The sequence below is a fragment of the Zingiber officinale genome, chromosome 2B (genome assembly GCF_018446385.1).
Source record: "Zingiber officinale cultivar Zhangliang chromosome 2B, Zo_v1.1, whole genome shotgun sequence".
Lineage (NCBI taxonomy): Eukaryota > Viridiplantae > Streptophyta > Magnoliopsida > Zingiberales > Zingiberaceae > Zingiber > Zingiber officinale.
In genome coordinates, this window is record NC_055989.1 from 37,816 (window position 1) to 49,943 (window position 12,128).

Here is a 12,128-nt window from a genome sequence, read left to right on the forward strand (position 1 = left end):
GATGATAAACGGTACATTCCAATTTCTCATATTGTGTCTAGGATAAGCAATGTATTGACTTCCTACCCTCGGCTCCACTCTTGGCAACATCCTTGAATGTGTATCACTGGTGTCTTCATTTAGTCTAGTATCATACCTCACCCACTTTAACCATCCATGTTGCTTACATCCATAATATAATCTTCCTGGGTTGTTGATTGATCTAGATACTAGCACCAATGCTCTTAGTCCGCAGTACCTGCATTGTACATTTTCAAATTTGGTATGGTCGATACTGCTGTTACTTGATGATGCCATTCAACAGCAACCTAAAAAATAAAATTCAACAAAATTATAGCTAATTAAGATAACCCCTTCAAATTCCGAAATGACACAAATTGAATATGGTCGATACTGCTGTCACAAGTGCATTTTAATTTAGGAGTTTTATGTTGCTCTGCAGTTTTATTCTTTCTGTCAATTGGACTAACATAAACAAGATGAAATAACAGCATTCCTACAACCAATAAAGAACAACCCCAGGAAAAAATATATATGGCAAATAAAAGGAGCATGCAACCCTAACAAATTCACAAAGATCATCATACGATAAACAAAAAAAAACATAACACTATGATATCTCCATGTAAGGTTAATCTGTCAAAAGACAATTTATTTTTCTTTGTTTTGAACGAATGCAAATTGATATTAGGACTAATGGAACATTAGAGAAGAACAAAGACTTGACATTTGGTGATACAGAAACAAACTAAAGAAAAATTTTTCAATCACACAGCACAAGGCTGTTCGTGCACGCCTACTTTATCATTTAGAAAAAGTTTCAGCTTTTAGAAAAAGTTTCAGCTTCTGTTCTAGAAATGTATATATTTTTCTAAATTTTTCTAAAAGCTGAAACTTTATCATTTGATCAAATTTGGCTAGAACAGAAGCTAAAAATTTATCATTTGATCAAATTTTGCTAGAACAGAAGCTAAAAATTTTTCTATAACAGAAGCTAAAAATTTTGCTAGATCATTTGATCAAATGATAAATTTTTCTAAAAGTTGAAACTTTTATCATTTCATCAAATTTTTCTAAAAGCTGAAACTTTAGCAAAATTTTGCATTTGTGCACGGTGATCATTTGATTTGTGCACGGTGATAAAGATTTGAGCTTTTAGAAAAATTTAGAAAAAAAAAGACATTTTTCATAGAACCCTATACCTGAAAAGCGGAGACGAAGCAGGATGTTCGTCGAGGGACGGCGGAGACGAAGCAGGGACAGAAGCCTGCAGTTCGTGCACGCCTACTTCGTCGACAAAGAGCTCCGGCGGGCTGCGTCGTCGACGAAGCTGGAGACGAAGCAGGATGTCCGTCGAGGGACGGCGGAGACGAAGCAGGATGTCCCGTCGAAGGTGGGAAGGAGTCACGTCGAAGGTGGGAAGGAGACGCCGGATGTTCGTCTGGTTGTCGGGACAAAAGAGAGGGCTAGGGCAACGAGAGAAGGCTGTCTAACTCGTATCTCGCAGTGAGCAGGCAACAGGCGATGAGCTCTTTTGGTTTCCTCCTTCGTCACGTGTTTTTCACGAGTCGGTTGTCATTTTCTGCGTGGGACAGAGGGACAGGGGGAGTTTCGGGACAAGAGATTTGAGCTGTGTACTCACTCTCCGCTCTCTCCCTTCCACTTAATCCCCTATAAATCATCATGCTTCACTTCATCTTTATGATGTAGAATATCATACTGCTAATTGTCTTTTTAGTTGTTGTTGCCGTAATGATGCTTTTGGCACCCGTCGTTGTTGCCACAAGGGTGTTTTTGGCACCTCCGCCTCCATCATGTATAACGTCAGCGCTTTCGTCAAGTATCCTACCGCAAATTTGTTATTCATCCCGAGAGCAGGTTCTTTGTCGCAACTACACCGGTAGTCCACCACCAAAAGTTTGGTATACCGAACTTTGGTATACCAATATTTAGTATACCAAAACTTCGATATATCTAAGTTTCAGTATAAAAAAACTTAGGTTTACCGAACTTTAGTATATCAACACTTGGTACACCAAGTCTTTGGTATACCAAAGTTTTGTAATAAAAAACTTTGGTATACCGAAGTTTTGATATAAATAACTTCGGTATACCGAAGTTTTGGTATAAAAAACTTCAGTAAACTGAACTTCATTATATCAAACTTTAGAATATTAAATTTTTGATATGATTTTATTTCATATCGTTTATATCAAAATTAGTCGATATTTTTATATATATTTGGTATTTTTTTCGTCTTCTGTCCACTCCAATTTATTCGTGCTTCTTTACAAGTAATTCAATAAATACTGTTTATATTTCATAGCATCCTAGTCGACAAGCTTTGTGAAATTAATTTACTAGCTTTGCAGCTGCAAGAACTCTCCTCCCGCGTAAGTAGAGTTCTCAAAAGTTCCCACATGATTCAGAAGCAATACCCGGAAAAATGCATCAAATTGCAGCTCTATGTTCCTCATTTATTAATATAAAATTTCTCTTGGCAAGAAATTTTCCCACCTATTTTCTCTATTATTTCTTTCCATCTTTTCTCTTATCCTTCCCCTTTCCATCACTCCCCTTATCTTGCTTCAATTTTAATTTGATCTTTCTTACTGAAATGGATTGATTTTTAATTTAATTATGACTAAAAATTGTCTCCTCTGTCGCATGCCCTACTATCGCCACCACCGCCGTGAGCTACTACTGGAGAAGACGCTAAAGATTAAAACAGGGTTGCAGGTTGTATTCCAGAGAACATAACTTCCTCTCGCAGTCCTCTCGCCTTAAAATGGGACAAAAAACAAAAGGATCGACTGGATTCTGTCCACTGCCATTTTTTATTTCAAAGATGAATTTAATCCGCTTCACCACTCCAAACCACTCCACCCACATGAGTAATATTCCGAAGCAATGGCCACCGCTCTCCCATCTCCGTAGACATCCTCCCCAAGCTCCCCCTCGCTGCAGTTATCGCAGTCGCCCTCCCCAAGCTCCCCCTCACCGCAGTCGCCCTACCAAATTAAGCCCCCCCTCGCTGCAGTTGCCCTCCCTAAGCTCCCCCTCGCTGCAGTCTCCCTCCCCAAGCTCCCCCTCGTCACAGTCGTCGCAGCCATGCTCCCTCTCGTCGCATACTCCTACCACCGAGATCTCCATAGCTGTAGAGGAAATTACAGTCCCACCTGCTGCGGTCCTTGCCCTCGCAAAAGCTACAACGTCCGATGGGGAGCAAGAAGGCTACGTAAGGCTACGTTTTCCCCCACCGAGACGGTGCCCAGCAGTTCAATTACGTTAAGATCTTTCTTGTCGCCATATTCTGCCTCTAACATCAGTGATACCGCAATCGATAGAGGATATTTTTTCACAGTTGAGTGTGACTTCATATTAGGCATTGCGATAATAAGTGGCTATTATCTTATGCGTACTTTTAGTATCCACAGCAATACCGTCAAGGAAAAGATGCTAAACATTACGGTGCACTTGCTTCCTTCATCTTGCATCATATCAACCACACTATAGATGAGAATAACATTGACTTTTAATGTTTTCATGCTCTCAATTGGAATCGGAGTAACAAAGGTACTATTATTTTTAATCCTAAGTTACTATTTGAGCGACGATTTACATAGCTGGTTAGAATTCATTAAAAATCCTATGTAATTCTGGTTAGAGTTCATCTTTTGAAATTTCATTTGTGTTTGATTCCCTGCTCAACTATCTAAACTAGTTTAGTTTAAAATTTGTATTTGGCAAAGTAAAAAAACTTCTTAACTATTTAGCATAGCGTGATGTTAGTTCTTATCTAAGAATTCTTAAAGAGGCAACCTCATTATTTTTACATGCTAATTCTTTACTTTATTTATAGTTATGGAATTCAAAGTCAAATATAATATATTTATGAGAGTATGCAATTAAAATATTTAATGAAATATTTATACGTTTTGGATATTATCAAAGTGTAAATTTTGCACCTACCAATGTGCTATAATTAATAAATTACCTTATGGTTTTTTTTTTGTTACTAGTCTTCAGCTTTTGCGTTAATTTAAAAATAGTTCCTTCTCAAATTATTCAACAATAGACTTGAATCCTTCAAATTATTTCAACAGATCATGTTCTCTTGCCCTCTTTCTCTCCGTTTAGGCATGCACTCACTTACTCTTTACTCTCTCCCTTCTACTTAATCCTCTATAAATCATCTTGCTTCCTTCACTTCGTCTTCATGATGTCGAACACCATCCTGTTAATTGTCTTTGTTGTTGTTGCCGCAGTGGTGCTACTGACACTAGTCTATGTTGTCGCAAGGATGCTTCCAGCAAGTCTGTCCCTGTTAGGCATAATGTTAGCGCCTCCGCCAAGTATACTACTAAAGGTTTGTTGTTCATCCTCAAACTAGGTTCTTTGCCACAACGACACTGGTAGTCCACCTCCACCACCACTCAATATACCTATACTGATGTTCGGAATATCGAACTTTTTTAGTATACCGAATTTTAGTAACCAACACTTGGTACACCAAATCAGTGGTATACGAAAATTTTGGTATAAAGAACTTCGGTATACCAAACGTCAGTATACCAAATTTAAGTATACCAAATTTTTAATATGATTTTATTTTATATTGTTAATATCAAAATTAGTCTGTATTTTTATATATATTTGTTATTTTCTATCTTCAATTTCGCTCAAATTTACTCATGCTTCTTTACAAGTAAATTTGATAAATAGTATTTATATTTCATAGATCCTAGTCGACAAACTTTGTGAAATTTATTTACAAGCTTTGCGATATTAGGAGTCGTGTGTGGATATTTGTTTCTCGGTTATCAAAATATCTTTCCTCCATGATTTTTCTAGAGTTTTTACTAGTGTATTGCAACATTCTAAGAATATTTTATCAATGCAATCTTGAAAATGATCTTTTTTTGAAATAGCATGTAATATTTTCTTATGCTATTAATGGTTGTTTCTATTATTTATATTACTATATTATATGTTAATTTCTTTACTTTATTTAATAAAAATTAAAATTATCATAATAAATTATTTGATATTATATTTATAATATATTTTTATCATATATTTTATATTTATGAGTATGCAAATAAAATATTTAATGAAATATTTTAAAGTGTAAATTTTGCATCCACCTATGTGTTATAATAATAAGTTATCTTATGGTTTTTTTTCTCTGGTTACTATTTACATATTTGCATTCATTTATAAATAGATCTTTCTCAAATTACTTCAACAGTGGCCATAAATCCTTCAAATTGCGTCAACCGCCCATATTCTCTTGTCATTTTTCTCTCCGTTTATGCTTACGCTCCCTTCAAATTACTTCAACGGTCCACGTTCTGTTGTCCTCTTTCTCTCTATTTAGGCTTGTACTCACTCTCCGCTCTCTCCCTTCCACTTAATCCCCTATAAATCATCATGCTTCACTTCATCTTTATGATGTAAAATATCATACTGCAAATTGTCTTTGTTGTTGTTGTTGCCGTAATGGTGGTTTTGGCACCCGTCGTTGTGCCACAAGGGTGTTTTTGGCACCTCCGCCTCCATCATGCATAACGTCAGCGCCTTCGTCAAGTATCCTACCGCAAATTTGTTGTTCATCCCGAGAGCAGGTTCTTTGTCGCAACTTCACCGGTAGTCCACCACCACCACCAGAAGTTTGGTATACCGAACTTTGATATATCAATATTTGGTATACCAAAACTTCGATATATCTAAGCTTCAGTATAAAAAAACTTTGGTTTATCGAACTTTAGTATATCAACACTTGGTACACCAAGTCTTTGGTATACCAAAGTTTTGTAATAAAAAACTTTGGTATACCGAAGTTTTGATATAAATAACTTCGGTATACCGAAGTTTTGGTATAAAAAACTTCAGTATACTGAACTTCAGTATATCAAACTTTAGTATATTAAATTTTTTATATGATTTTATTTCATATCGTTTATATCAAAATTAGTCGATATTTTTATATATATTTGGTATTTTTTTGTCTTCTGTCCACTCCAATTTGTTCGTGATTCTTTACAAGTAATTCAATAAATACTGTTTATATTTCATAGCATCCTAGTCGACAAGCTTTGTGAAATTAATTTACTAGCTTTGCAGCTGCAAGAACTATCCTTCCGCGTAAGTAGAGTTCTCAAAAGTTCCCACATGATTCAGAAGCAATATCCGGAAACATGCATCAAATTGCAGCTCTATGTTCCTCATTTATTAATATAAAATTCTCTTGGCTAGAAATTTTCCCACCTATTTTCTCTATTATTTCTTTCCATCTTTTCTCTTATCCTTCCCCTTTCCATCACTCCCCTTATCTTGCTTCCATTTTAATTTGTTCTTTCTTATTGAAATGGATTTATTTTTTAATTTAATTATGACTAAAAATTGTCTCCTCTGTCGCATGCCCTACTGTAGCCACCACCGCCGTGAGCTATTACTGGAGAAGACGCTAAAGATTAAAACAGGGTTGCAGGTTCTATTCCAGAGAACAGAACTTCCTCTCGCAGTCCTCTCGCCTTAAAACGGGACAAAAAACAAAAGGATCGACTAGATTCTGTCCACTGCCATTTTTTATTTCAAAGATGAATTTAATCCGCTTCACCACTCCAAACCACTCCACCCACATGAGTAATATTCCGAAGCAATGGCCACCGCTCTCCCATCTCCGTAGTCATCCTCCCCAAGCTCCCCCTCGCTGCAGTTATCGCAGTCGCCCTCCCCAAGCTCCCCCTCACCGCAGTCGCCCTCCCAAATTAAGCCCCCCCTCGCTGCAGTTGCCCTCCCTAAGCTCCCCCTCGCTGCAGTCTTCCTCCCCAAGCTCCCCCTCGCCACAGTCGTCGCAGTCATGCTCCCTCTCGTCGCATACTGCTACCACCGAGATCTCCATAGCAGTAGAGGAAATTACAGTCCCACCTGCTGCGGTCCTTGCCCTCGCAAAAGCTACAACGTCCGATGGGGAGCAAGAAGGCTACGTAAGGCTACGTTTGCCCCCACCGAGACGATGCCCAGCAGTTCAATTACGTTAAGATCTTTCTTGTCGCCATATTCTGCGTCTGACATTAGTGATATCGCAATCGATAGAGGATATTTTTTCACAGTTGAGCGTGACTTCGTATTAGGCATTGCGATAATAAGTGGTTATTATCTTATGCGTACTTTTAGTATCCGCAGCAATACCGTCAAGGAAAAGATGCTAAACATTACGGTGCACTTGCTTCCTTCATCTTGCATCATATCAACCACACTACAGATGAGAATAACATTGACTTTTAATGTTTTCATGCTCTCAATTGGAATCGGAGTAACAAAGGTACTATTATTTTTAATCCTAAGTTACTATTTGAGCGACGATTTACATAGCTGGTTAGAATTCATTAAAAATCCTATGTAATTCTGGTTAGAGTTCATCTTTGAAATTTCATTTGTATTTGATTCCCTGCTCAACTATCTAAACTAGTTTAGTTTAAAATTTGTATTTGGCAAAGTAAAAAAACTTCTTAACTATTTATCATAGTGTGATGTTAGTTCTTATCTAAGAATTCTTAAGGAGGCAACCTCATTATTTTTACATGCTAATTCTTTACTTTATTTATAGTTATGGAATTCAAAGTCAAATATTATATATTTATGAGAGTATGCAATTAAAATATTTAATGAAATATTTATACGTTTTGGATATTATCAAAGTGTAAATTTTGCACCTACCAATGTGCTATAATTAATAAATTACCTTATGGTATTTTTTTTTTGTTACTAGTCTTCAGCTTTTGCGTTAATTTAAAAATAGTTCCTTCTCAAATTATTCAACAATAGACTTGAATCCTTCAAATTATTTCAATAGCTCATGTTCTCTTGCCCTCTTTCTCTCCGTTTCGGCATGCACTCACTTACTCTTCACTCTCTCCCTTCTACTTAATCCTCTATAAATCATCTTGCTTCCTTCACTTCGTCTTCATGATGTCGAACACCATCCTGTTAATTGTCTTTGTTGTTGTTGCTGCAGTGGTGCTACTGGCACTAGTCTATGTTGTCGCAAGGGTGCTTCCAGCACCTCTGTCCCTGTTAGGCATAATGTCAGTGCCTCCGCCAAGTATACTACTACAGGTTTGTTGTTCATCCTCAAATTAGGTTCTTTGCCACAACGACACTGGTAGTCCACCTCCACCACCACTCAATATACCTATACTGATGTTCGGAATACCGAACTTTTTTAGTATACCGAATTTTAGTAACCAACACTTGATACACCAAATCAGTGGTATACGAAAATTTTGGCATAAAGAACTTCGATATACCAAACGTCAGTATACCAAATTTTTAATATGATTTTATTTTATATTGTTAATATCAAAATTAGTCAGTATTTTTATATATATTTGTTATTTTCTATCTTCAATTTCGCTCAAATTTACTCATGCTTCTTTACAAGTAAATTTGATAAATAGTATTTATATTTCATAGATCCTAGTCGACAAACTTTGTGAAATTTATTTACAAGCTTTGCGATATTAGGAGTCGTGTGTGGATATTTGTTTCTCGGTTATCAAAATATCTTTCCTCCATGATTTTTCTAGAGTTTTTACTAGTGTATTGCAACATTCTAAGAATATTTTATCAATGCAATCTTGAAAATGATCTTTTTTTGAAATAGCATGTAATATTTTCTTATGCTATTAATGGTTGTTTCTATTATTTATATTACTATATTATATGTTAATTTCTTTACTTTATTTAATAAAAATTAAAATTATCATAATAAATTATTTGATATTATATTTATAATATATTTTTATCATATATTTTATATTTATGAGTATGCAAATAAAATATTTAATGAAATATTTTAAAGTGTAAATTTTGCATCCACCTATGTGTTATAATAATAAGTTATCTTATGATTTTTTTTCTCTGGAAAAATAAATCTTTCTCAAATTACTTCAACAGTGGCCATAAATCCTTCAAATTGCGTCAACCGCCCATATTCTCTTGTCATTTTTCTCTCCGTTTATGCTTACGCTCCCTTCAAATTACTTCAACGGTCCATGTTCTGTTGTCCTCTTTCTCTCTATTTAGGCTTGTACTCACTCTCCGCTCTCTCCCTTCCACTTAATCCCCTATAAATCATCATGCTTCACTTCATCTTTATGATGTAGAATATCATACTGCTAATTGTCTTTGTGAGATCTCAGAAAATTTAATTAATAGGGTTATTTGGAAAATAGCCTTATAGAATTTTTCCGAAATTTTTAGAAATTTTCTAGGAATTTTTCGGAGCTTGTATGACGTCTTTTGAGGGGACAAATTACCGGGTTCGGATTAAGCCTGTTTGGGATACCCGTTTAAGTGAGAAAATGTTTTTATTATATAAATCCTTTTTCCCTTATTTCCTCCTCCAAATCGCCGATCACCCGAACTCCTTCCCCTCTTCCTCCCCGATCCCCTCTTTCTCTGTTCTTTGTCTCGCAGACGATCGACGCCGACGGGAGCAAGGCTTCAGCTCCGGCGATCTTCATTCTGCCGGCATCGATCCTTTAGCTCAGATCTAGTCGAAGCCTTCTTCTTCTCGCTCTAATCTCTCTGTTTCTCTCACGGGGACGAACCGACGCCGAGTGTGGACGAGCCGACACCGACGATCGCCGGTGTAGATCTATCTTCGGAGCTTGCCGGAGATCAATCAAGGAGGCACGAATCATCTTGATTTCCTCTGCTCAACCCTTCCCCGATCTTTCTTCTCGTTTCTACTGACCCTTTCATCACTGATGGCACTGGATTGGGACTCGATTGCCGGCGTGAGGGGACAATTAGGGCTTCAAGGGTAAGCAATCGAACCTTCTTCCTCGCTGTGGTTGCGTTCTTGTTGCAATTCATGCCCTAGATCCATTGCCGGTGCTTTGCCCCTTCGGATCATTGATGCTAGATGTTTACCCTATCAGATCTTGATCCTCATTCTTCTTTGCGGATGAATTAGGTCACGGATTGGAGGGGATCAATGAGTCTGTCTGTAGGGATTCGGTTGAAGAGGTGTTTCTTGAGCTATGGTTGTGCTTGATCAGTAGTCTTCCTGCTGGATTCCTGCTTGATCCGATTGATAACAACAAGGTGAGGTTCTGTTCCATTTCTATGGTGTTGATTTCTTGATCGCTTGAGATGTTATCTTCATCCGATCAGTAGGAAGGATTTTAGCAGCAAGGTTGAGTGCTGTGGTGTTCTTTGATCCAGTAACAGTATCTTGTGTGGATCAACAAAAGGGAGGGATGAGCTTGAGGTATGGTTTTTGATCTTGCTGTAGGTTAGTTAATTTAGGTTTATGATTTGAATTAGGGTAATTGTTTCATGTGTTAGATGATTAGGTATGATCTTGATTCATATTGATAATTTATTTATCATTAGGTTGTGTAGATTAATTAGGTTATATGGATTTAGGTTTGATTTGCTAATCTAATAGTTGATTATGGATTAGGAAACTATCTCTAATTAACCGTTAGAAAGGTTGAGGGATATGGTTTAGGGTTTATCCCTAAATTTCTATTTAGGATTTATTTAGCTATTTGTTTGTATTCTAGCTAAATAAAAGTAAATGTATTTGTTTACACAGGACTCTAATTCGAGACGGGCATCTCGATTTCGGATTTGGATTGACTGTACCTTCTATTTGAGGCGGGTGCCCTTTGACTTATCTTTTGATACTGTCTTATGATATGTATAGTTTATATATAATTACTAGTGGTAGATGGTAGATTTATTTCTTCCCTGGTCTTAGCTTAGTTGATACCTATCACATGCTTCTTCTGTTAGTTGCTTTACTTTATAACTGGATGCTTTTATCTTTTGCCCTGTGTATATATGTTCATAGAGATGGATATTTATGATGCTTATCTCCACTGGATTAGTTGCTGTAGGTACTTGTTATATGTTGTTGGATTTATGTTGCTTACATTTCTGTTATATATGCGTTTACCTTTTTTTTGGCACCTACGCATATGGAGGAGGATATGTTCAAGTATGACATACTGTAGCTGCACGCACCATATTGCATGATTGCATGCTGGGCGATTGACGACTCCATTATTGTTGAGCTCGTCGGCTGGCTACATGAGGGCCTGCACACAGCGTGACCACTGCATGGGTAGTGGCACAGCACTCAGGGTGTGTATGGCAGGTTGCTCGGTGGTGCACCGCCGGGGTGCTCATGGGTAGCAAGATACAGTGGGGTTGCAGCCGGGATCCCTCCCCGTCATTGTGTACCGGGAGATGAGAGCATTGTGCTCCCTCACTATGTTTGAGGAAGGAGGATAGGTGTACTCCGACAGCATCCCGTCCACTCGGTCACTCATCAGGGGTAGTGACGGCAGAGTGCACGGTTGTCATAGCCCTACCCACTCGATCTCGCCATCGCGTGTGAGACGGCTGAGCATGGCAGTAGGGGTGACCATGTCATTTGCATCATATGCACAGATTGCATTATTTGTGATTGATGCATTTTGGTGATTGCATATGATTGACATGCATACAGGTTATATGCTTTTGCTCTGACTATTTTTATCTATGTATGTTCACAGTCAGTTGCACAAGCCTCGCAGGTGAGTACAGTTTATTTCAGTTATGCATTTTCTTATTATTCTTGCTATAGACTGTACTTTATGCCTATTGCTGCTTATTGTAAGACCGTTAGATTCGATAGAGGGGGGGGGGTGAATATCGATTCGAAAATCTCGAGTTAAGACGCAGCGGAAAAGTAAAGAAGTAAAGAGATGAACACTGTTGATTTTTACTTCGTTCGGAGCCTGTGACGACTCCTACTCGAAGGCCCGTACTCCTTGAGTACTTTCGCTGGGCAATTCACTAGCAATTCGGATAATTACAATTTACGTACAAATATTGCTAATGAAAAGAAAGAAAACAAAGCTAACCGACAAACAATGAATTAAAAAGAGAGCCGGAGTGAGTCGTCGGAGCTTTGTGAACGTCGTTGGAGCGCAGAGCAGCAGAGTGATTGGACTCAGAGTTCTCAGAAGACTGATATATTGAAGCTCCTGCCTGGGGCTTCTTTTATATGCTGCTCCGGGCGCCTGGATCCCTTCCGGGCGCCTGGAATGTGACGTAACACT

At 37.7% G+C, this 12,128-nt stretch overlaps 1 long non-coding RNA gene across 2 annotated transcripts; it reads left to right on the forward strand.

Moving 5' to 3' along the window:
• Nucleotides 1-9,433: 9,433 nt before the first annotated feature.
• LOC122048911 lies at nt 9,434-10,664 on the forward strand. 2 transcript variants are annotated; one of them, XR_006130740.1, is made up of 4 exons: nt 9,434-9,835; nt 9,989-10,119; nt 10,189-10,285; nt 10,616-10,664. It is a non-coding gene; the product is annotated as an uncharacterized LOC122048911 (long non-coding RNA). The 2 variants fall into 2 exon arrangements; XR_006130739.1 differs by having other exon boundaries at nt 10,192-10,285.
• Nucleotides 10,665-12,128: the final 1,464 nt, after the last annotated feature.